The following is a 25,571-nucleotide window of genomic DNA, read 5'->3' as shown; positions in this document are numbered from 1 at the left end:
TTTTATATTTAATTAAGATGCAATTTCTGTGTTTCATCGTCAATAAGAAGGTCAAAGGGATATAGTAAACCTGGAGTGAAGCATTGGAATCTATAACTAGTCTCACAGGAATGGCTCAATCATAGACAGCGAGAAGAGTCAGTCTTCTTGTACTTAAGTCGGCATTGTGCCTTTTGTAACTAATTCCGATGCTATTTCCTCTGTTTCATCGTCAATAAGAAGGTACAAGGAATGCAGTAAACTTGGGGTGAAGCATCGGAATCTATAAGTAGTGTCACAGGAATGAATCAAAGCATAGTCAGTAAGAAGAGTCAGTCTACTTGTACTAAAGTCGGCATTGTTCCTTTTGTATTTAATTCCGATGCAATTTCTGTGTTTCATCGTCAATAAGAAGGTCCAAGGGATAAAGTAAACCTGGAGTGAAGCATCGGAATCTATAACTAGTGTCACTGGGATGGTTCAAAACATGGACGGTAAGAAGAGACAGTATTCTTGTTCATAAGTCGGCATTGTGCCTTTTGTATTTAATTCCGATGCAATTTCTGTTTTTCATTTTCAATAAGAAGGTCAGAGGGATACAGTAAACCTGAAGTGAAGCATCAGAGCCTATAACTAGTGTCACAGGAATGGTTCAAAACATAGACTGTGGGAAGAGTCAGTCTTCTTGTAGTTAAGTCGGCATTGTGCCTTTTGTATTTAATTCCGATGCAATTTCTGTGTTTCATCATCAATAAGAATGTCAGAGGGATACAGTAAACCTAAAGTGAAGCATCGGAATCCATAACGAGTGTCACAGGAATGGTTCAAAACATAGACAGTAGGATGAGTCAGTCTTCTTGTACTTAAGTCGGCATTGTGCTTTTCTATTTAATTCCTATGCAATTTCAGTGTTTCATCGCCAATAAGAAGGTCGATGGGATATAGTAAACCTGGAGTGAAGCATCGGAATCTATAACTAGTGTCACATGAATGGTTCAATACATAGTCAGTAAAAAGAGTCAGTCTCCTTGTACTTAAGTCGCCATTGTGCCTTTTGTATTTTATTCCGATGCAATTTCTGTGTTTCATCGTCAATAAGTAGGTCCAAGGGAGACAGTAAACCTTTAGTGAAGCATTGGAATCTATAACTAGTGTCACAGGAATGGTTCAAAACATAAACAGTAGGAAGACTCAGTCTTCCTGTACTGAAGTCGGTATTGTACCTTTTCTATTTCATTCCGATGCTGTTTCTGTGTTTCATCGTCAATAAGAAGGTCAGAGGGATATAGTAAACCTGGAGTGAAGAATCGGAATATATAACTAGTCTCACAGGAATGGTTCAAACATAGACAGTAAGAAGAGTCTGTCTTCTTGTACTTAAGTCGGCATTGTGCCTATTTTATTTAATTCCGATGCAATCTCTGTGTTTCATCGTCAATAAGAAGGTCCAAGGGATACAGTAAACCTGGAGTGAACCATCGGAATCTATAACTAGTGTCACAGGAATGGTTCAAAACATCGACAGTAAGAAGAAACAGTCTTCTTGTACTTAATTCGGCATTGTGCCTTTAGTTTGTAATTCCGATGCAATTTCTGTGTTTCATCGTCAATAAGAAGGTCAGAGGGATAAAGTAAATCAGAAATGAAGCATCGGAATCTATAACTAGTGTCACAGGAATGGTTCAAAACATAGTCAGTATGAAGAGTCAGTCTTCTTGTACTTAAGTCGGGATTGTGCCTTTTGTATTTAATTCCGATGCAATTTCCTTGTTTCATCGTCAATAAGAAGGTCTAAGGCATATAGTAAACCTGAAGTGAAGCATCGGAATCTATAACTAGTGTCACAGGAATGGTTAAAAGCATAGTAACTAAGAAGAGTCAGTCTTCTTGTACTTAAGTCGGCATTGTGCCTTTTGTATTTAATTCCGATGCAATTTCTGTGTTTCATCGTCGATAAAAAGGTCCAAGGGATAAAGTAAACCTGGAGTGTAGCATCGGAATTTATAACAAGTGTCGCTGGGATGGTTCAAGACATAGTCAGCAAGAAGAGTTAGTCTTCTTGTACTTAAGTCTGCATTGTGCCTTTTGTATTTAATTCCGATGCAATTTCTGTGTTTCATCGTCAATAACAAGGTCCAAGGGAAACAGTAAACCTGAAGTGAAGCATCGGAATCTATAACTGGTGTCACAGGAATGGTTCAAAGCATAGTCAGTAGGAAGAGTCAGTCTTCTTGTACTTAAGTCAGCATTGTGGCTTTAATATTTATTTCCGATGCAATTTCTGTGTTTCATCGTCAATAAGAAAGTCCAAGGTATACAGAAAACCTGAAGTGAAGCACCGGAATCTATAACTAGTGTCACAGGAATGGTTCAAAACATAGTCAGTAAGAAGAGTCAGTCTTCTTGTACTTAAGTCGGCATTGTGCCTTTTATATTTAATTCCGATGCAATTTCTGTGTTTCATCGTCAATAAGAAGGTCCAGGGGAAACAGTAATCCTTTAGTGAAGCATTGGAATCTATAACTAGTGTCACAGGAATGGTTCAAAGCATAGTCAGTAAGAAGAGTCAGTCTTCTTGTACTTAAGTCGGCATTGTGCCTTTTATATTTAATTAAGATGCAATTTCTGTGTTTCATCGTCAATAAGAAGGTCAAAGGGATATAGTAAACCTGGAGTGAAGCATTGGAATCTATAACTAGTCTCACAGGAATGGCTCAATCATAGACAGCGAGAAGAGTCAGTCTTCTTGTACTTAAGTCGGCATTGTGCCTTTTGTAACTAATTCCGATGCTATTTCCTCTGTTTCATCGTCAATAAGAAGGTACAAGGAATGCAGTAAACTTGGGGTGAAGCATCGGAATCTATAAGTAGTGTCACAGGAATGAATCAAAGCATAGTCAGTAAGAAGAGTCAGTCTACTTGTACTAAAGTCGGCATTGTTCCTTTTGTATTTAATTCCGATGCAATTTCTGTGTTTCATCGTCAATAAGAAGGTCCAAGGGATAAAGTAAACCTGGAGTGAGGCATCGGAATCTATAACTAGTGTCACTGGGATGGTTCAAAACATGGACGGTAAGAAGAGACAGTATTCTTGTTCATAAGTCGGCATTGTGCCTTTTGTATTTAATTCCGATGCAATTTCTGTTTTTCATTTTCAATAAGAAGGTCAGAGGGATACAGTAAACCTGAAGTGAAGCATCAGAGCCTATAACTAGTGTCACAGGAATGGTTCAAAACATAGACTGTGGGAAGAGTCAGTCTTCTTGTAGTTAAGTCGGCATTGTGCCTTTTGTATTTAATTCCGATGCAATTTCTGTGTTTCATCATCAATAAGAATGTCAGAGGGATACAGTAATCCTAAAGTGAAGCATCGGAATCCATAACGAGTGTCACAGGAATGGTTCGAAACATAGACAGTAGGATGAGTCAGTCTTCTTGTACTTAAGTCGGCATTGTGCTTTTCTATTTAATTCCTATGCAATTTCAGTGTTTCATCGCCAATAAGAAGGTCGATGGGATATAGTAAACCTGGAGTGAAGCATCGGAATCTATAACTAGTGTCACAGGAATGGTTCAAAGCATAGTCAGTAAGAAGAGTCAGTCTTCTTGTACATAAGTCGGCATTGTGCCTTTTGTATTTATTTCCGATGCAATTTCTGTGTTTCATCGTCAATAAGAAAGTCCAAGGGATACAGTAAACCTGAAGTGAAGCTCCGGAATCTATAACTAGTGTCACATGAATGTTTCAGTACATAGCCAGTACGAAGAGTCAGTCTACTTGTACTTAAGTCGGCATTGTGCCTTTTTTATTTAATTCCGATGCAATTACTGTGTTTCATCGTCAATAAGAAGGTCCAATTGATACAGTAAACCTGGAGTGAAGCATCGGAATCTATAGCTAGTGTCACAGGAATTTATCAAATCATAGTCAGTAAGGAGAGTCAGTCTACTTGTACTAAAGTCGGCATTGTGCCTTTTGTATTTAATTCCGATGCAATTTCTGTGTTTCATCGTCAATAAGAAGGACAGAGGGATATAGTAAACCGCGAGTGAAGCATCGGAATCTATAACTAGTGTCACAGGAATGGTTCAAAACATAGACAGTGAGAAGAGTCAGTCTTCTTGTACTTAAGTCTGCATTGTGCCTTTTTTATTTAATTCCGGTGCAATTTCTGTGTTTCATCGTCAATAAGAAGGTCCAAGGGATACAGTAAACCTGGAGTGAAACATCGGAATCTATAACTAGTGTCACAGGAATGGTTCAAAACATCGACAGTAAGAAGAGACAGTCTTCTTGTACTTAATTCGGCATTGTGCCTTTACTATTTAATTCCGATGCAATTCCTGTGTATCATCGTCAATAAGAAAGTCAGTCGGATACAGTAAATCAGAAATGAAGCGCCGGAATCTAATACTAGTGTCACAGACATGGTTCAATCATAGGCAATAGGAAGAGTCAGTCTTCTTGTACTTAAGTCGGTATTGTGATTTTCTATTTAATTCCGATGCAATTTCTGTGTTCCATCGTCAATAAGAAGGACAGAGGGATATAGTAATACGCGAGTGAAGCATCGGAATCTATAACTAGTGTCACAGGAATGGTTCAAAACATAGACAGTGAGAAGAGTCAGTCTTCTTGTACTTAAGTCGGCATTGTGCCTTTTTTATTTAATTCCGATGCAATTTCCTTGTTTCATCGTCAATAAGAAGGTCTAACGGATACAGTAAACCTGAAGTGAAGCATCGGAATCTATAACTAGTGTCACAGGAATGGTTAAAAGCATAGTAACTAAGAAGAGTCAGTCTCCTTGTACTTAAGTCGGCATTGTGCCTTTTGTATTTAATTCCGATGCAATTTCTGTGTTTCATCGTCAATAAGAAGGTACAAGGGGTGCAGTAAACCTGGAGTGAAGCATCGGAATCAATAACTAGTGTGACAGGAATGAATCAAAACATAGTCAGTAAGAAGAGTCGGTCTACTTGTACTAAAGTCGGCATTTGTTCCTTTTGTATTTAATTCCGATGCAATTTCTGTGTTTCATCGTCAATAAGAAGGTCCAAGGGAAAAAAGTAAACCTGGAGTGTAGCATCGGAATCTATAACTAGTGTCACTGGGATGGTTCAAGACATTGTCAGCAAGAAGAGTTAGTCTTCTTGTACTTAAGTCTGCATTGTGCCTTTTGTATTTAATTCCGATGCAATTTCTGTGTTTCATCGTCAATAACAAGGTCCAAGGGAAACAGTAAACCTAAAGTGAAGCATCGGAATCTATACCTAGTGTCACAGGAATGGTTCAAAGCATAGTTAGTAGGAAGAGTCAGTCTTCTTGTACTTAAGTCAGCATTGTGGCTTTAATATTTATTTCCGATGCAACTTCTGTGTTTCATCGTCAATAAGAAAGTCCAAGGGATACAGAAAACCTGAAGTGAAGCACCGGAATCTATAACTAGTGTCACATGAATGGTTCAAAGCATAGTCAATAAGAAGAGTCAGTCTTCTTGTACTTAAGTCGGCATTGTGCATTTTATATTTAATTCCGATGCAATTTCTGTGTTTCATCGTTAATAAGAAGGTCCAAGGGATACAGTAAACCTTTAGTGAAGCATTGGAATCTATAACTAGTGTCACAGGAATGGTTCAAACATAGACAGTACGAAGAGTCAGTCTTCTTGTACTTAAGTCGGTATTGTGCCTTTTCTATTTAAATCCGATGCAATTTCTGTGTTTCATCGTCAATAAGAAGGTCAAAGGGATATAGTAAACCTGGAGTGAAGCATCGGAATCTATAACTAGTCTCACAGGAATGGCTCAATCTTAGACAGTAAGAAGAGTCAGTCTTCTTGTACTTAAGTCGGCATTGTGCCTTTTGTATTTAATTCCGATGCAATTTCCTTGTTTCATCGTCAATAAGAAGGTCCAAGGGATAAAGGAAACCTGGAGAGAAGCATCTGAATCTATAACTAGTGTCACTGGGATGGTTCAAAACATGGACGGTAAGAAGAGACAGTATTCTTGTTCATAAGTCGGCATTGTGCCTTTTGTATTTAATTCCGATGCAATTTCTGTGTTTCATCATCAATAAGAATGTCAGAGGGATACAGTAAACCTAAAGTGAAGCATCGGAATCTATAACGAGTGTCACAGGAATGTTTCAAAACATAGACAGTAGGAAGAGTCAGTCTTCTTGTACTTAAGTCGGCATTGTGCCTTTTGTATTTAATTCCTATGCAATTTCAGTGTTTCATCGCCAATAAGAAGGTCGATGGGATATAGTAAACCTGGAGTGAAGCATCGGAATCTATAACTAGTATCACAGGAATGGTTCAAAACATAGACTGTAAGAAGAGTCAGTCTTCTTGTACTTAAGTCGGCATTGTGCCTTTTGTATTTAATTCCTATGCAATTTCTGTGTTTCATCGTCAATAAGGTCAGAGGAATACAGTAAACCTGGAGTGAAGCATCGGAATCTATAACTAGTGTCACAGGAATGGTTCAAAACATCGACAGTAAGAAGAGTCAGTTTTCTTGTACTTAATTCGGCATTGTGCCTTTTGTATTTAATTACGATGCAATTTCTGTGTTTCATCGTCAATAAGAAGGTCAGTGGGACATAGTAAATCTGAAGTGAAGCATCGGAATCTATAACTAGTGTCACAGGAATGGCTCAAAGCATAGTCAGTAAGAAGAGTCAGTCTTCTTGTACTTAAGTCGGCATTGTGCCTTTTGTATTTATTTCCGATGCAATTTCTGTGTTTCATCGTCAATAAGAAAGTCCAAGGGATACAGTATACCTGAAGTGAAGCTCCGGAATCTATAACTAGTGTCACATGAATGTTTCAATACATAGCCAGTAAGAAGAGTCAGTCTTCTTGTACTTAAGTCGCCATTGTGCCTTTTGTATTTTATTGCGATGCAATTTCTGTATTTCATCGACAATAAGAAGGTACAAGGGATACAGTAAACATGGAGTGAAGAATCGGAATATATAACTAGTGTCACAGGAATGGTTCAAACATAGACAGTAAGAAGAGTCATTCTACTTGTACTTAAGTCGGCATTGGGCCTGTTTTATTTAATTCCGATGCAATTACTGTGTTTCATCGTCAATAAGAAGGTACAATTGATACAGTAAACCTGGAGTGAAGCATCGGAATCTATAGCTAGTGTCACAGGAATTAATCAAATCATAGTCAGTAAGGAGAGTCAGTCTACTTGTACTAAAATCGGCATTGTGCCTTTTGTATTTAATTCCGATGCAATTTCTGTGTTTCATCGTCAATAAGGAGGTACAAGGGATACAGTAAACCTGGAGTGAAGCATCGGGTTCTATAGCTAGTGTCACAGGAATGAATCAAAACATAGTCAGTAATAAGAGTCAGTCTACTTGTACTAAAGTCGGCATTGTTCCTTTTGTATTTAATTCCGATGCAATTTCTGTGTTTCATCGTCAATAAGAAGGACAGAGGGGTATAGTAAACCGGGAGTGAAGCATAGGAATCCATAACTAGTGTCACAGGAATTGTTCAAAACATAGACAGTGAGAAGAGTCAGTCCTCTTGTACTTAAGTCGGCATTGTGCCTTTTTTATTTAACTCCGATGCAATCTCTGTGTTTCATCGTCAATAAGAAGGTCAGAGGGATATAGTAAATCTGAAGTGAAGCATCGGAATCTATAACTAGTGTCACATGAATGGTTCAATACATAGTCAGTAAAAAGAGTCAGTCTCCTTGTACTTAAGTCGCCATTGTGCCTTTTGTATTTTATTCCGATGCAATTTCTGTGTTTCATCGTCAATAAGTAGGTCCAAGGGAGACAGTAAACCTTTAGTGAAGCATTGGAATCTATAACTAGTGTCACAGGAATGGTTCAAAACATAAACAGTAGGAAGACTCAGTCTTCCTGTACTTAAGTCGGTATTGTACCTTTTCTATTTCATTCCGATGCTGTTTCTGTGTTTCATCGTCAATAAGAAGGTCAGAGGGATATAGTAAACCTGGAGTGAAGAATCGGAATATATAACTAGTCTCACAGGAATGGTTCAAACATAGACAGTAAGAAGAGTCTGTCTTCTTGTACTTAAGTCGGCATTGTGCCTATTTTATTTAATTCCGATGCAATCTCTGTGTTTCATCGTCAATAAGAAGGTCCAAGGGATACAGTAAACCTGGAGTGAACCATCGGAATCTATAACTAGTGTCACAGGAATGGTTCAAAACATCGACAGTAAGAAGAAACAGTCTTCTTGTACTTAATTCGGCATTGTGCCTTTAGTAGGTAATTCCGATGCAATTTCTGTGTTTCATCGTCAATAAGAAGGTCAGAGGGATACAGTAAATCAGAAATGAAGCATCGGAATCTATAACTAGTGTCACAGGAATGGTTCAAAACATAGTCAGTATGAAGAGTCAGTCTTCTTGTACTTAAGTCGGGATTGTGCCTTTTGTATTTAATTCCGATGCAATTTCCTTGTTTCATCGTCAATAAGAAGGTCTAAGGCATACAGTAAACCTGAAGTGAAGCATCGGAATCTATAACTAGTGTCACAGGAATGGTTAAAAGCATAGTAACTAAGAAGAGTCAGTCTTCTTGTACTTAAGTCGGCATTGAGCCTTTTGTATTTAATTCCGATGCAATTTCTGTGTTTCATCGTCGATAAAAAGGTCCAAGGGATAAAGTAAACCTGGAGTGTAGCATCGGAATTTATAACTAGTGTCGCTGGGATGGTTCAAGACATAGTCAGCAAGAAGAGTTAGTCTTCTTGTACTTAAGTCTGCATTGTGCCTTTTGTATTTAATTCCGATGCAATTTCTGTGTTTCATCGTCAATAACAAGGTCCAAGGGAAACAGTAAACCTGAAGTGAAGCATCGGAATCTATAACTGGTGTCACAGGAATGGTTCAAAGCATAGTCAGTAGGAAGAGTCACTCTTCTTGTACTTAAGTCAGCATTGTGGCTTTAATATTTATTTCCGATGCAATTTCTGTGTTTCATCGTCAATAAGAAAGTCCAAGGTATACAGAAAACCTGAAGTGAAGCACCGGAATCTATAACTAGTGTCACAGGAATGGTTCAAAACATAGTCAGTAAGAAGAGTCAGTCTTCTTGTACTTAAGTCTGCATTGTGCCTTTTATATTTAATTCCGATGCAATTTCTGTGTTTCATCGTCAATAAGAAGGTCCAGGGGAAACAGTAATCCTTTAGTGAAGCATTGGAATCTATAACTAGTGTCACAGGAATGGTTCAAAGCATAGTCAGTAAGAAGAGTCAGTCTTCTTGTACTTAAGTCGGCATTGTGCCTTTTATATTTAATTAAGACGCAATTTCTGTGTTTCATCGTCAATAAGAAGGTCAAAGGGATATAGTAAACCTGGAGTGAAGCATTGGAATCTATAACTAGTCTCACAGGAATGGCTCAATCATAGACAGCGAGAAGAGTCAGTCTTCTTGTACTTAAGTCGGCATTGTGCCTTTTGTAACTAATTCCGATGCTATTTCCTCTGTTTCATCGTCAATAAGAAGGTACAAGGAATGCAGTAAACTTGGGGTGAAGCATCGGAATCTATAAGTAGTGTCACAGGAATGAATCAAAGCATAGTCAGTAAGAAGAGTCAGTCTACTTGTACTAAAGTCGGCATTGTTCCTTTTGTATTTAATTCCGATGCAATTTCTGTGTTTCATCGTCAATAAGATGGTCCAAGGGATAAAGTAAACCTGGAGTGAAGCATCGGAATCTATAACTAGTGTCACTGGGATGGTTCAAAACATGGACGGTAAGAAGAGACAGTATTCTTGTTCATAAGTCGGCATTGTGCCTTTTGTATTTAATTCCGATGCAATTTCTGTTTTTCATTTTCAATAAGAAGGTCAGAGGGATACAGTAAACCTGAAGTGAAGCATCAGGGTCTATAACTAGTGTCACAGGAATGGTTCAAAACATAGACTGTGGGAAGAGTCAGTCTTCTTGTACTTAAGTCGGCATTGTGCCTTTTGTATTTAATTCCGATGCAATTTCTGTGTTTCATCATCAATAAGAATGTCAGAGGGATACAGTAAACCTAAAGTGAAGCATCGGAATCCATAACGAGTGTCACAGGAATGGTTCAAAACATAGACAGTAGGAAGAGTCAGTCTTCTTGTACTTAAGTCGGCATTGTGCTTTTCTATTTAATTCTTATGCAATTTCAGTGTTTCATCGCCAATAAGAAGGTCGATGGGATATAGTAAACCTGGAGTGAAGCATCGGAATCTATAACTAGTGTCACAGGAATGGTTCAAAGCATAGTCAGTAAGAAGAGTCAGTCTTCTTGTACATAAGTCGGCATTGTGCCTTTTGTATTTATTTCCGATGCAATTTCTGTGTTTCATCGTCAATAAGAAAGTCCAAGGGATACAGTAAACCTGAAGTGAAGCTCCGGAATCTATAACTAGTGTCACATGAATGTTTCAGTACATAGCCAGTACGAAGAGTCAGTCTACTTGTACTTAAGTCGGCATTGTGCCTTTTTTATTTAATTCCGATGCAATTACTGTGTTTCATCGTCAATAAGAAGGTCCAATTGATACAGTAAACCTGGAGTGAAGCATCGGAATCTATAGCTAGTGTCACAGGAATTTATCAAATCATAGTCAGTAAGGAGAGTCAGTCTACTTGTACTAAAGTCGGCATTGTGCCTTTTGTATTTAATTCCGATGCAATTTCTGTGTTTCATCGTCAATAAGAAGGTACAAGGGATACAGTAAACCTGGAGTGAAGCATCGGAATCTATAGCTAGTGTCACAGGAATGAATCAAAGCATAGTCAGTTAGAAGAGTCAGTCTACTTGTACTAAAGTCGGCATTGTTCCTTTTGTATTTCATTCCGATACAATTTCTGTGTTTCATCGTCAATAAGAAGGACAGAGGGATATAGTAAACCGGGAGTGAAGCATAGGAATCCATAACTAGTGTCACAGGAATGGTTCAAAACATAGACAGTGAGAAGAGTCAGTCCTCTTGTACTTAAGTCGGCATTGTGCCTTTTTTATTTAATTCCGATGCAATCTCTGTGTTTCATCGTCAATAAGAAGGTCAGAGGGATATAGTAAATCTGAAGTGAAGCATCGGGATCTATAACTAGTGTCACATGAATGGTTCAATACATAGTCAGTAAGAAGAGTCAGTCTTCTTGTACTTAAGTCGTCATTGTGCATTTCGTATTTTATTCCGATGCAATTTCTGTGTTTCATCGTCAATAAGTTGGTCCAAGGGATACAGTAAACCTTTAGTGAAGCATTGTAATCTATAACTAGTGTCACAGGAATGGTTCAAAACATAAACAGTAGGAAGACTCAGTCGTCCTGTACTTAAGTCGGTATTGTTCCTTTTCTATTTCATTCCGATGCTGTTTCTGTGTTTCATCGTCAATAAGAAGGTCAGAGGGATATAGTAAACCTGTAGTGAAGAATCGGAATATATAACTAGTGTCACAGGAATGGTTCAAACATAGACAGTAAGAAGAGTCAGTCTTCTTGTACTTAAGTCGGCATTGTGCTTATTTTATTTAATTCCGATGCAATTTCTGTGTTTCATCGTCAATTAGAAGGTCCAAGGGATACAGTAAACCTGGAGTGAACCATCGGAATCTATAACTAGTGTCACAGGAATGGTTCAAAACATCGACAGTAAGAAGAGACAGGCTTCTTGTACTTAATTCGGCATTGTGCCATTAGTATTTAATTCCGATGCAATTTCTGTGTATCATCGTCAATAAGAAGGTCAGAGGGATATAGTAAATCTGAAGTGAAGCATCGGAATCTATAACTAGTGTCACATGAATGGTTCAATACATAGTCAGTAAGGAGGGTCAGTCTTCTTGTACTTAAGACGGCATTGTGCCTTTTGTATTTAATTCCGATGCAATTTCTGTGTTTCATCGTCAATAAGAAGGTCCAAGGGATACAGTAAACCTGAAGTGAAGCATCGGAATCTATAACTAGTGTCACAGGAATGGTTAAATGCATAGTCACTAAGAAGAGTCAGTGTTCTTGTACTTAAGTCGGCATTGTGCCTTTTGTATTTAATTCCGATGCAATATCTGTGTTTCATCGTCAATAAGAAGGTCTAAGGGATACAGTAAACCTGAAGTGAAGCATCGGAATGTATAACTAGTGTCACAGGAATGGTTAAAAGCATAGTCACTAATAAGAGTCAGTCTTCTTGTACTTAAGTCGGCATTATGCCTTTTGTATTTAATTCCGATGCAATTTCTGTGTTTCATCGTCAATAAGAAGGTCAGAGGGATACAGTAAATCTGAAGTGAAACATCGGAATCTATAACTAGTGTCACAGGAATGGTTCAAAACATCGACAGTAAGAAGAGACAGTCTTCTTGTACTTAATTCGGCATTGTGCCTTTAGTATTTAATTCCGATGCAATTTCTGTGTACCATCGTCAATAAGAATGTCAGTCGGATACAGTAAATCAGAAATGAAGCACCGGAATCTATAACTAGTGTCACAGGAATGGTTCAAAGCATAGGCAGTAGGAAGAGTCAGTCTTCTTGTACTTAGGTCGGTATTGTGCCTTTTCTATTTAATTCCGATGCAATTTCTGTGTTTCATCGTCAATAAGAAGGACAGAGGGATATAGTAGATCGCGAGTGAAGCATCGGAATCTATAACTAGTGTCACAGGAATGGTTCAAAACATCGACAGTAAGAAGAGACAGTCTTCTTGTACTTAATTCGGCATTGTGCCTTTAGTATTTAATTCCGATGCAATTTCTGTGTGTCATCGTCAATAAGAAGGTCAGAGGGATACAGTAAATCAGAAATGAAGCATCGGAATCTATAACTAGTGTCCCAGGAATGGTTCAAAACATAGTCAGCAAGAAGAGTAAGTCTTCTTGTACTTACGTCGGCATTGTGCCTTTTGTATTTAATTCCGATGCAATTTCCTTGTTTCATCGTCAATAAGAAGGTCTAAGGGATACAGTAAACCTGAAGTGAAGCATCGGAATCTATAACTAGTGTCACAGCAATGGTTAAAAGCATAGTAACTAAGAAGAGTCAGTCTTCTTGTACTTAAGTCGGCATTGTGCCTTTTGTATTTAATTCCGATGCAATTTCTATGTTTCACCGTCAATAAGAAGGTACAAGGGGTGCAGTAAACCTGGAGTGAAACATCGGAATTTATAACTAGTGTCACAGGAATGAATCAAAGCATAGTCAGTAAGAAGAGTCAGTCTACTTGTACTAAAGTCGACATTGTTCCTTTTGTATTTAATTCCGATGCAATTTCTGTGTTTCATCGTCAATAAGAGGGTCCAAGGGATAAAGTAAACCTGGAGTGTAGCATCGGAATCTATAACTAGTGTCACTGGGATGGTTCAAGACATAGTCAGCAAGAAGAGTCAGTCTTCTTGTACTTAGGTCTGCATTGTGCCTTTTGTATTTAATTCCGATGCAATTTCTGTGTTTCATCGTCAATAACAAGGTCCAAGGGAAACAGTAAACCTGAAGTGAAGCATCGGAATCTATAACTAGTGTCACAGGAATGGATCAAAGCATAGTCAGTAGGAAGAGTCAGTCTTCTTGTACTTAAGTCAGCATTGTGGCTTTAATACTTATTTCCGATGCAATTTCTGTGTTTCATCGTCAATAAGAAAGTCCAGGGGATACAGAAAACCTGACGTGAATCCCCGGAATCTATAACTAGTGTCACATGAATGGTTCAAAGCATAGTCAGTAAGAAGAGTCAGTCTTCTTGTACTTAAGTCGGCATTGTGCCTTTTGTATTTACTTCCGAAGCAATTTCTGTGTTTCATCGTCAATAAGAAAGTGTAAGGGATACGGTAAACCTGGAGTGAAGCACCGGAATCTATAACTAGTGTCACATGAATGGTTCAAAGCATAGTCAATAAGAAGAGTCAGTCTTCTTGTACTTATGTCACCATTGTGCCTTTTGTATTTGATTCCGATTCAATTTCTGTGTTTCATCGTCAATAAGAAGTTCCAAGGGATACAGTAAACCTTTAGTGAAGCATTGGAATCTGTAACTAGTGTCACAGGAATGGTTCAAAACATAGACAGTAGTAAGAGTCAGTCTTCTTGTACTTAAGTCGGTATTGTGCCTTTTCTATTTAATTCCGATGCAATTTCTGTGTTTCATCGTCAATAAGAAGGTCAGAGGGATACAGTAAATCAGAAATGAAGCATCGGAATCTATAACTAGTGTCACAGGAATGGTTAAAAGCATAGTAACTAAGAAGAGTCAGTCTTCTTGTACTTAAGTCGGCATTGTGCCTTTTGTATTTAATTCCGAAGGAATTTCTGTGTTTCATCGTCAATAAGAAGGTACAAGAGGTGCAGTAAACCTGGAGTGAAGCATCGGAATTGATAACTAGTGTCACAGGAATGAATCAAAACATAGTCAGTAAGAAGAGTCAGTCTACTTGTACTAAAGTCGGCATTGTGCCTTTTCTATTTAATTCCTATGCAATTTCAGTGTTTCATCGCCAATAAGAAGGTCGATGGGATATAGTAAACCTGGAGTGAAGCATCGGAATCTATAACTAGTATCACAGGATTGGTTCAAAACATAGACAGTAAGAAGAGTCAGTCTTCTTGTACTTAAGTCGGCATTGTGCCTTTTTTATTTAATTCTGATGCATTTTCTGTGTTTCATCGTCAATAAGAAGGTCAGAGGGATACAGTAAACCTGGAGTGAAGCATCGGAATCTATAACTAGTGTCACAGGAATGGTTCAAAACATCGACAGTAAGAAGAGTCAGTTTTCTTGTACTTAATTCGGCATTGTGCCTTTTGTATTTAATTCCGATGCAATTACTGTGTTTCATCGTCAATAAGAAGGTCAGTGGGATATAGTAAATCTGAAGTGAAGCATCGGAATCAATAACTAGTGTCACAGGAATGGTTCAAAACATAGACAGTGAGAAGAGTCAGTCTTCGTGTACTTAAGTCGGCATTGTGCCTTTTTTATTTAATTCCGATGCAATTTCTGTGTTGCATCGTCAATAAGAAGGTACAAGGGGTGCAGTAAACCTGGAGTGAAGCATCGGAATCAATAACTAGTGTGACAGGAATGAATCAAAACATAGTCAGTAAGAAGAGTCAGTCTACTTGTACTAAAGTCGGCATTGTTCCTTTTGTATTTAATTCCGATGCAATTTCTGTGTTTCATCGTCAATAAGAAGGTCCAAGGGATAAAGTAAACCTGGAGTGTAGCATCGGAATCTATAACTAGTGTCACAGGAATCTTTCAAAACATCGACAGTAAGAAGAGTCAGTTTTCTTGTACTTAATTCGGCATTGTGCATTTTGTATTTAATTCCGATGCAATTTCTGTGTTTCATCGTCAATAAGAAGGTCAGTGGGATATAGTAAATCTGAAGTGAAGCATCGGAATCAATAACTAGTGTCACAGGAATGGTTCAAAACATAGACAGTGAGAAGAGTCCGTCTTCCTGTACTTAAGTCGGCATTGTGCCTTTTTTATTTAATTCCGATGCAATTTCTGTGTTTCATCGTCAACAAGAAGGACCAAGGGATACAGTAAACCTGGAGTGAAACATCGGAATCTATAACTAGTGTCACAGGAATGGTTCAAAACATAGGCAGTAGGAAGAGTCAGTCTTCTTGTACTTAAGTCGGTATTGTGCCATTTCTATTTAATTCCGATGCAATTTCTGTTTTTCATCGTCAATAAGAAGGACAGAGGGATATAGTACATCGCGAGTGAAGCATCGGAATCTATAACTAGTGTCACAGGAATGGTTCAAAACATAGACAGTGAGAAGAGTCAGTCTTCTTGTACTTAAGTCGGCATTGTGCCCTTTTTATTTAATTCCGATGCAATTTCTGTGTTTCATCGTCAATAAGAAGGTCCAAGGGATACAGTAAACCTCGAGTGAAACATCGGAATCTATGACTAGTGTCACAGGAATGGTTCAAAACATCGACAGTAAGAAGAGACAGTCTTCTTGTACTTAATTCGGCATTGTGCCTTTAGTATTTAATTCCGATGCAATTTCTGTGTTTCATCGTCAATAAGAAAGTCAGAGGGATACAGTAAATCAGAAATGAAGCATCGGAATCTATAACAAGTGTCACAGGAATGGTTCAAAACATAGTCAGTAAGAAGAGTCAGTCTTCTTGTACTTAAGTCGGCATTGTTCCTTTTGTATTTAATTCCGATGCAATTTCCTTGTTTCATCGTCAATAAGAAGGTCTAAGGGATACAGTAAACCTGAAGTGAAGCATCGGAATCTACAACTAGTGTCACAGGAATGGTTAAAAGCATAGTAACGAAGAAGAGTCAGTCTTCTTGTACTTAAGTCGGCATTATGCCTTTTGTATTTAATTCCGATGCGATTTCTGTGTTTCATCGTCAATAAGAAGGTACAAGGGGTGCTGTAAACCTGGAGTGAAGCTTCGGAATTTATAACTAGTGTCACATGAATGGTTCAAAGCATAGTCAGTAAGAAGAGTCAGTCTTCTTGTACTTAAGTCGGCATTGTGCCTTTTGTGTTTACTTCCGAAGCAATTTCTGTGTTCCATCGTCAATAAGAAAGTCCAAGGGATACGGTAAAGCTGAAGTGAAGCACCAGAATCTATAACTAGTGTCACATGAATGGTTCAAAGCATAGTCAATAAGAAGAGTCAGTCTTCTTGTACTTATGTCACCATTGTGCCTTTTGTATTTGATTCCGATTCAATTTCTGTGTTTCATCGTCAATAAGAAGGTCCAAGGGATACAGCAAACCATTAGTGAAGCATTGGAATCTATAACTAGTGTCACAGGAATGGTTCAAAACATAGACAGTAGTTAGAGTCAGTCTTCTTGTACTTAAGTCGGTGTTGTGCCTTTTCTATTTAATTCCGATGCAATTTCTGTGTTTCATCGTCAATAAGAAGGACAGAGGGATATAGTAAACCGCGAGTGAAGCATCGGAATCTATAACTAGTGTCACAGGAATGGTTCAAAACATAGACAGAGAGAAGAGTCAGTCTTCTTGTACTTAAGTCTGCATTGTGCCTTTTTTATTTAATTCCGGTGCAATTTCTGTGTTTCATCGTCAATAAGAAGGTCCAAGGGATACAGTAAACCTGGAGTGAAACATCGGAATCTATAACTAGTGTCACAGGAATGGTTCAAAACATCGACAGTAAGAAGAGACAGTCTTCTTGTACTTAATTCGGCATTGTGCCTTTAGTATTTAATTCCGATGCAATTCCTGTGTATCATCGTCAATAAGAAAGTCAGTCGGATACAGTAAATCAGAAATGAAGCGCCGGAATCTATTACTAGTGTCACAGACATGGTTCAAAACATAGGCAATTGGAAGAGTCAGTCTTCTTGTACTTAAGTCGGTATTGTGACTTTTCTATTTAATTCCGATGCAATTTCTGTGTTTCATCGTCAATAAGAAGGACAGAGGGATATAGTAAATCGCGAGTGAAGCATCGGAATCTATAACTAGTGTCACAGGAATGGTTCAAAACATAGACAGTGAGAAGAGTCAGTCTTCTTGTACTTAAGTCGGCATTGTGCCTTTTTTATTTAATTCCGATGCAATTTCCTTGTTTCATCGTCAATAAGAAGGTCTAAGGGATACAGTAAACCTGAAGTGAAGCATCGGAATCTATAACTAGTGTCACAGGAATGGTTAAAAGCATAGTAACTAAGAAGAGTCAGTCTTCTTGTACTTAAGTCGGCATTGTGCCTTTTGTATTTAATTCCGATGCAATTTCTGTGTTTCATCGTCAATAAGAAGGTACAAGGGGTGCAGTAAACCTGGAGTGAAGCATCGGAATCAATAACTAGTGTGACAGGAATGAATCAAAACATAGTCAGTAAGAAGAGTCTGTCTACTTGTACTAAAGTCGGCATTGTTCCTTTTGTATTTAATTCCGATGCAATTTCTGTGTTTCATCGTCAATAAGAAGGTCCAAGGGATAAAGTAAACCTGGAGTGTAGCATCGGAATCTATAACTAGTGTCACTGGGATGGTTCAAGACATTGTCAGCAAGAAGAGTTAGTCTTCTTGTACTTAAGTCTGCATTGTGCCTTTTGTATTTAATTCCGATGCAATTTCTGTGTTTCATCGTCAATAACAAGGTCCAACGGAAACAGTAAACCTGAAGTGAATCATCGGAATCTATACCTAGTGTCACAGGAATGGTTCAAAGCATAGTTAGTAGGAAGAGTCAGTCTTCTTGTACTTAAGTCAGCATTGTGGCTTTAATATTTATTTCCGATGCAATTTCTGTGTTTCATCGTCAATAAGAAAGTCCAAGGGATACAGAAAACCTGAAGTGAAGCACCGGAATCTATAACTAGTGTCACATGAATGGTTCAAAGCATAGTCAATAAGAAGAGTCAGTCTTCTTGTACTTAAGTCGGCATTGTGCATTTTATATTTAATTCCGATGCAATTTCTGTGTTTCATCGTCAATAAGAAGGTCCAAGGCATACAGTAAACCTTTAGTGAAGCATTGGAATCTATAACTAGTGTCACAGGAATGGTTCAAACATAGACAGTAGGAAGAGTCAGTCTTCTTGTACTTAAGTCGGTATTGTGCCTTTTCTATTTAAATCCGATGCAATTTCTGTGTTTCATCGTCAATAAGAAGGTCAAAGGGATATAGTAAACCTGGAGTGAAGCATCGGAATCTATAACTAGTCTCACAGGAATGGCTCAATCATAGACAGTAAGAAGAGTCAGTCTTCTTGTACTTAAGTCGGCATTGTGCCTTTTGTATTTAATTCCGATGCAATTTCCTTGTTTCATCGTCAATAAGAAGGTCTAAGGGATACAGTAAACCTGAAGTGAAGCATCGGAATCTATAACTAGTGTCACAGGAATGGTTAAAAGCATAGTAACTAAGAAGAGTCAGTCTTCTTGTACTTAAGTCGGCATTGTGCCTTTTGTATTTAATTCCGATGCAATTTCTGTGTTTCATCGTCAATAAGAAGGTACAAGGGATGCAGCAAACCTGGAGTGAAGCATCGGAATCAATAACTAGGGTGACAGGAATGAATCAAAACATAGTCAGTAAGAAGAGTCAGTCTACTTGTACTAAAGTCGGCATTGTTCCTTTTGTATTTAATTCCGATGCAATTTCTGTGTTTCATCGTCAATAACAAGGTCCAAGGGATAAAGGAAACCTGGAGAGAAGCATCGGAATCTATAACTAGTGTCACTGGGATGGTTCAAAACATGGACGGTAAGAAGAGACAGTATTCTTGTTCATAAGTCGGCATTGTGCCTTTTGTATTTAATTCCGATGCAATTTCAGTGTTTCATCATCAATAAGAATGTCAGAGGGATACAGTAAACCTAAAGTGAAGCATCGGAATCTATAACGAGTGTCACAGGAATGTTTCAAAACATAGACAGTAGGAAGAGTCAGTCTTCTTGTACTTAAGTCGGCATTGTGCCTTTTGTATTTAATTCCTATGCAATTTCAGTGATTCATCGCCAATAAGAAGGTCGATGGGATATAGTAAACCTGGAGTGAAGCATCGGAATCTATAACTAGTATCACAGGAATGGTTCAAAACATAGACAGTAAGAAGAGTCAGTCTTCTTGTACTTAAGTCGGCATTGTGCCTTTTTTATTTAATTCTGATGCATTTTCTGTGTTTCATCGTCAATAAGGTCAGAGGAATACAGTAAACCTGGAGTGAAGCATCGGAATCTATAACTAGTGTCACAGGAATGGTTCAAAACATCGACAGTAAGAAGAGTCAGTTTTCTTGTACTTAATTCGGCATTGTGCCTTTTGTATTTAATTCCGATGCAATTTCTGTGTTTCATCGTCAATAAGAAGGTCAGTGGGACCTAGTAAATCTGAAGTGAAGCATCGGAATCTATAACTAGTGTCACAGGACTGCTTCAAAACATAGTCAGTAAGAAGAGTCAGTCTTCTTGTACTTAAGTGTGCAGTGTGCCTTTTGTATTTAATTCCGATGCAATTTCTGTGTTTCATCGTCACTAAGAAGGTCCAAGGGAAACAGTAAACCTGAAGTGAAGCATCGGAATCTATAACTAGTGTCACAGGAATGGCTCAAAGCATAGTCCGTAAGAAGAGTCAGTCTTCTTGTACTTAAGTCGGCATTGTGCCTTTTGTATTTATTTCCGATGCAATTTCTGTGTTTCATCGTCAATAAGAAAGTCCAAGGGATACAGTATACCTGAAGTGAAGCTCCGGAATCTATAACTAGTGTCACATGAATGTTTCAATACATAGCCAGTAAGAAGAGTCAGTCTTCTTGTACTTAAGTCGCCATTGTGCCTTTTGTATTTTATTGCGATGCAATTTCTGTGTTTCATCGACAATAAGAAGGTACAAGGGATACAGTAAACATGGAGTGAAGAATCGGAATATATAACTAGTGTCACAGGAATGGTTCAAACATAGACAGTAAGAAGAGTCATTCTACTTGTACTTAAGTCAGCATTGTGCCTTTTTATTTAATTCCGATGCAATTACTGTGTTTCATCGTCAATAAGAAGGTCCAATTGATACAGTAAACCTGGAGTGAAGCATCGGAATCTATAGCTAGTGTCACAGGAATTAATCAAATCATAGTCAGTAAGGAGAGTCAGTCTACTTGTACTAAAATCGGCATTGTGCCTTTTGTATTTAATTCCGATGCAATTTCTGTGTTTCATCGTCAATAAGAAGGTACAAGGGATACAGTTAACCTGGAGTGAAGCATCGGATTCTATAGCTAGTGTCACAGGAATGAATCAAAACATAGTCAGTAATAAGAGTCAGTCTACTTGTAATAAAGTCGGCATTGTTCCTTTTGTATTTAATTCCGATGCAATTTCTGTGTTTCATCGTCAATAAGAAGGACAGAGGGGTATAGTAAACCGGGAGTGAAGCATAGGAATCCATAACTAGTGTCACAGGAATTGTTCAAAACATAGACAATGAGAAGAGTCAGTCCTCTTGTACTTAAGTCGGCATTGTGCCTTTTTTATTTAACTCCGATGCAATCTCTGTGTTTCATCGTCAATAAGAAGGTCAGAGGGATATAGTAAAGCTGAAGTGAAGCATCGGAATCTATAACTAGTGTCACATGAATGGTTCAATACATAGTCAGTAAAAAGAGTCAGTCTTCTTGTATTTAAGTCGCCATTGTGCCTTTTGTATTTTATTCCGATGCAATTTCTGTGTTTCATCGTCAATACGTAGGTCCAAGGGATACAGTAAACCTTTAGTGAAGCATTGGAATCTATAACTAGTGTCACAGGAATGGTTCAAAACATAAACAGTAGGAAGACTCAGTCTTCCTGTACTTAAGTCGGTATTGTACCTTTTCTATTTCATTCCGATGCTGTTTCTGTGTTTCATCGTCAATAAGAAGGTCTAAGGCATACAGTAAACCTGAAGTGAAGCATCGGAATCTATAACTAGTGTCACAGGAATGGTTAAAAGCATAGTAACTAAGAAGAGTCAGTCTTCTTGTACTTAAGTCGGCATTGTGCCTTTTGTATTTAATTCCGATGCAATTTCTGTGTTTCATCGTCGATAAAAAGGTCCAAGGGATAAAGTAAACCTGGAGTGTAGCATCGGAATCTATAACTAGTGTCGCTGGGATGGTTCAAGACATAGTCAGCAAGAAGAGTTAGTCTTCTTGTACTTAAGTCTGCATTGTGCCTTTTGTATTTAATTCCGATGCAATTTCTGTGTTTCATCGTCAATAACAAGGTCCAAGGGAAACAGTAAACCTGAAGTGAAGCATCGGAATCTATAACTGGTGTCACAGGAATGGTTCAAAGCATAGTTAGTAGGAAGAGTCAGTCTTCTTGTACTTAAGTCAGCATTGTGGCTTTAATATTTATTTCCGATGCAATTTCTGTGTTTCATCGTCAATAAGAAAGTCCAAGGGATACAGAAAACCTGAAGTGAAGCACCGGAATCTATAACTAGTGTCACAGGAATGGTTCAAAACACAGTCAGTAAGAAGAGTCAGTCTTCTTGTACTTAAGTCGGCATTGTGCCTTTTATATTTAATTCCGATGCAATTTCTGTGTTTCATCGTCAATACGAAGGTCCAAGGGAAACAGTAATCCTTTAGTGAAGCATTGGAATCTATAACTAGTGTCACAGGAATGGTTCAAAGCATAGTCAGTAAGAAGAGTCAGTCTTCCTGTACTTAAGTCGGCATTGTGCCTTTTATATTTAATTAAGATGCAATTTCTGTGTTTCATCGTCAATAAGAAGGTCAAAGGGATATAGTAAACCTGGAGTGAAGCATTGGAATCTATAACTAGTCTCACAGGAATGGCTCAATCATAGACAGCAAGAAGAGTCAGTCTTCTTGTACTTAAGTCGGCATTGTGCCTTTTGTAACTAATTCCGATGCTATTTCCTCTGTTTCATCGTCAATAAGAAGGTACAAGGAATGCAGTAAACTTGGGGTGAAGCATCGGAATCTATAACTAGTGTCACAGGAATGAATCAAAGCGTAGTCAGTAAGAAGAGTCAGTGTACTTGTACTAAAGTCGGCATTGTTCCTTTTGTATTTAATTCCGATGCAATTTCTGTGTTTCATCGTCAATTAGAAGGTCCAAGGGATAAAGTAAACCTGGAGTGAAGCATCGGAATGTATAACTAGTGTCACTGTGATGGTTCAAAACATGGACGGTAAGAAGAGACAGTATTCTTGCTCATAAGTCGGCATTGTGCCTTTTGTATTTAATTCCGATGCAATTTCTGTTTTTCATTTTCAATAAGAAGGTCAGAGGGATACAGTAAACCTGAAGTGAAGCATCAGAGTCTATAACTAGTGTCACAGGAATGGTTAAAAGCATAGTAACTAAGAAGAGTCAGTCTTCTTGTACTTAAGTCGGCATTGTGCCTTTTATATTTAATTAAGATGCAATTTCTGTGTTTCATCGTCAATAAGAAGGTCGATGGGATATAGTAAACCTGGAGTGAAGCATCGGAATCTATAACTAGTATCACAGGAATGGTTCAAAACATAGACAGTAAGAAGAGTCAGTCTTCTTGTACTTAAGTCGGCATTGTGCCTTTTTTATTTAATTCTGATGCATTTTCTGTGTTTCATCGTCAATAAGGTCAGAGGAATACAGTAAACCTGGAGTGAAGCATCGGAATCTATAACTAGTGTCACAGGAATGGTTCAAAACATCGACAGTAAGAAGAGTCAGTTTTCTTGTACTTAATTCGGCATTGTGCCTTTTGTATTTAATTCCGATGCAATTTCTGTGTTTCATCGTCAATAAGAAGGTCAGTGGGACATAGTAAATCTGAAGTGAAGCATCGGAATCTATAACTAGTGTCACAGGACTGCTTCAAAACATAGTCAGTAAGAAGAGTCAGTCTTCTTGTACTTAAGTGTGCAGTGTGCCTTTTGTATTTAATTCCGATGCAATTTCTGTGTTTCATCGTCACTAAGAAGGTCCAAGGGAAACAGTAAACCTGAAGTGAAGCATCGGAATCTATAACTAGTGTCACAGGAATGGCTCAAAGCATAGTCAGTAAGAAGAGTCAGTCTTCTTGTACTTAAGTCGGCATTGTGCCTTTTGTATTTATTTCCGATGCAATTTCTGTGTTTCATCGTCAATAAGAAAGTCCAAGGGATACAGTATTCCTGAAGTGAAGCTCCGGAATCTATAACTAGTGTCACATGAATGTTTCAATACATAGCCAGTAAGAAGAGTCAGTCTTCTTGTACTTAAGTCGCCATTGTGCCTTTTGTATTTTATTGCGATGCAATTTCTGTGTTTCATCGACAATAAGAAGGTACAAGGGATACAGTAAACATGGAGTGAAGAATCGGAATATATAACTAGTGTCACAGGAATGGTTCAAACATAGACAGTAAGAAGAGTCATTCTACTTGTACTTAAGTCGTCATTGTGCCTTTTTTATTTAATTCCGATGCAATTACTGTGTTTCATCGTCAATAAGAAGTTCCAATTGATACAGTAAACCTGGAGTGAAGCATCGGAATCTATAGCTAGTGTCACAGGAATTAATCAAATCATAGTCAGTAAGGAGAGTCAGTCTACTTGTACTAAAATCGGCATTGTGCCTTTTGTATTTAATTCCGATGCAATTTCTGTGTTTCATCGTCAATAAGAAGGACAGAGGGGTATAGTAAACCAGGAGTGAAGCATAGGAATCCATAACTAGTGTCACAGGAATTGTTCAAAACATAGACAGTGAGAAGAGTCAGTCCTCTTGTACTTAAGTCGGCATTGTGCCTTTTTTATTTAACTCCGATGCAATCTCTGTGTTTCATCGTCAATAAGAAGGTCAGAGGGATATAGTAAATCTGAAGTGAAGCATCGTAATCTATAACTAGTGTCACATGAATGGTTCAATACATAGTCAGTAAAAAGAGTCAGTCTTCTTGTATTTAAGTCGCCATTGTGCCTTTTGTATTTTATTCCGATGCAATTTCTGTGTTTCATCGTCAATAAGTAGGTCCAAGGGATACAGTAAACCTTTAGTGAAGCATTGGAATCTATAACTAGTGTCACAGGAATGGTTCAAAACATAAACAGTAGGAAGCCTCTGTCTTCCTGTACTTAAGTCGGTATTGTACCTTTTCTATTTCATTCCGATGCTGTTTCTGTGTTTCATCGTCAATAAGAAGGTCAGAGGGATATAGTAAACCTGGAGTGAAGAATCGGAATATATAACTAGTCTCACAGGAATGGTTCAAACATAGACAGTAAGAAGAGTCTGTCTTCTTGTACTTAAGTCGGCATTGTGCCTATTTTATTTAATTCCGATGCAATCTCTGTGTTTCATCGTCAATAAGAAGGTCCAAGGGATACAGTAAACCTGGAGTGAACCATCGGAATCTATAACTAGTGTCACAGGAATGGTTCAAAACATCGACAGTAAGAAGAAACAGTCTTCTTGTACTTAATTCGGCATTGTGCCTTTAGTACGTAATTCCGATGCAATTTCTGTGTTTCATCGTCAATAAGAAGGTCAGAGGGATACAGTAAATAAGAAATGAAGCATCGGAATCTATAACTAGTGTCACAGGAATGGTTCAAAACATAGTCAGTATGAAGAGTCAGTCTTCTTGTACTTAAGTCGGGATTGTGCCTTTTGTATTTAATTCCGATGCAATTTCCTTGTTTCATCGTCAATAAGAAGGTCAAAGGGATATAGTAAACCTGGAGTGAAGCATTGGAATCTATAACTAGTCTCACAGGAATGGCTCAATCATAGACAGCAAGAAGAGTCAGCCTTCTTGTACTTAAGTCGGCATTGTACCTTTTGTAACTAATTCCGATGCTATTTCCTCTGTTTCATCGTCAATAAGAAGGTACAAGGAATGCAGTAAACTTGGGGTGAAGCATCGGAATCTATAACTAGTGTCACAGGAATGAATCAAAGCGTAGTCAGTAAGAAGAGTCAGTGTACTTGTACTAAAGTCGGCATTGTTCCTTTTGTATTTAATTCCGATGCAATTTCTGTCTTTCATCGTCAATAAGAAGGTCCAAGGGATAAAGTAAACCTGGAGTGAAGCATCGGAATCTATAACTAGTGTCACTGGGATGGTTCAAAACATGGACGGTAAGAATAG

The sequence above is a fragment of the Schistocerca piceifrons genome, unplaced genomic scaffold, assembly GCF_021461385.2.
Source record: "Schistocerca piceifrons isolate TAMUIC-IGC-003096 unplaced genomic scaffold, iqSchPice1.1 HiC_scaffold_2203, whole genome shotgun sequence".
Classification (NCBI taxonomy): domain Eukaryota; kingdom Metazoa; phylum Arthropoda; class Insecta; order Orthoptera; family Acrididae; genus Schistocerca; species Schistocerca piceifrons.
Note: the sequence above shows the minus strand (reverse complement) of the source record.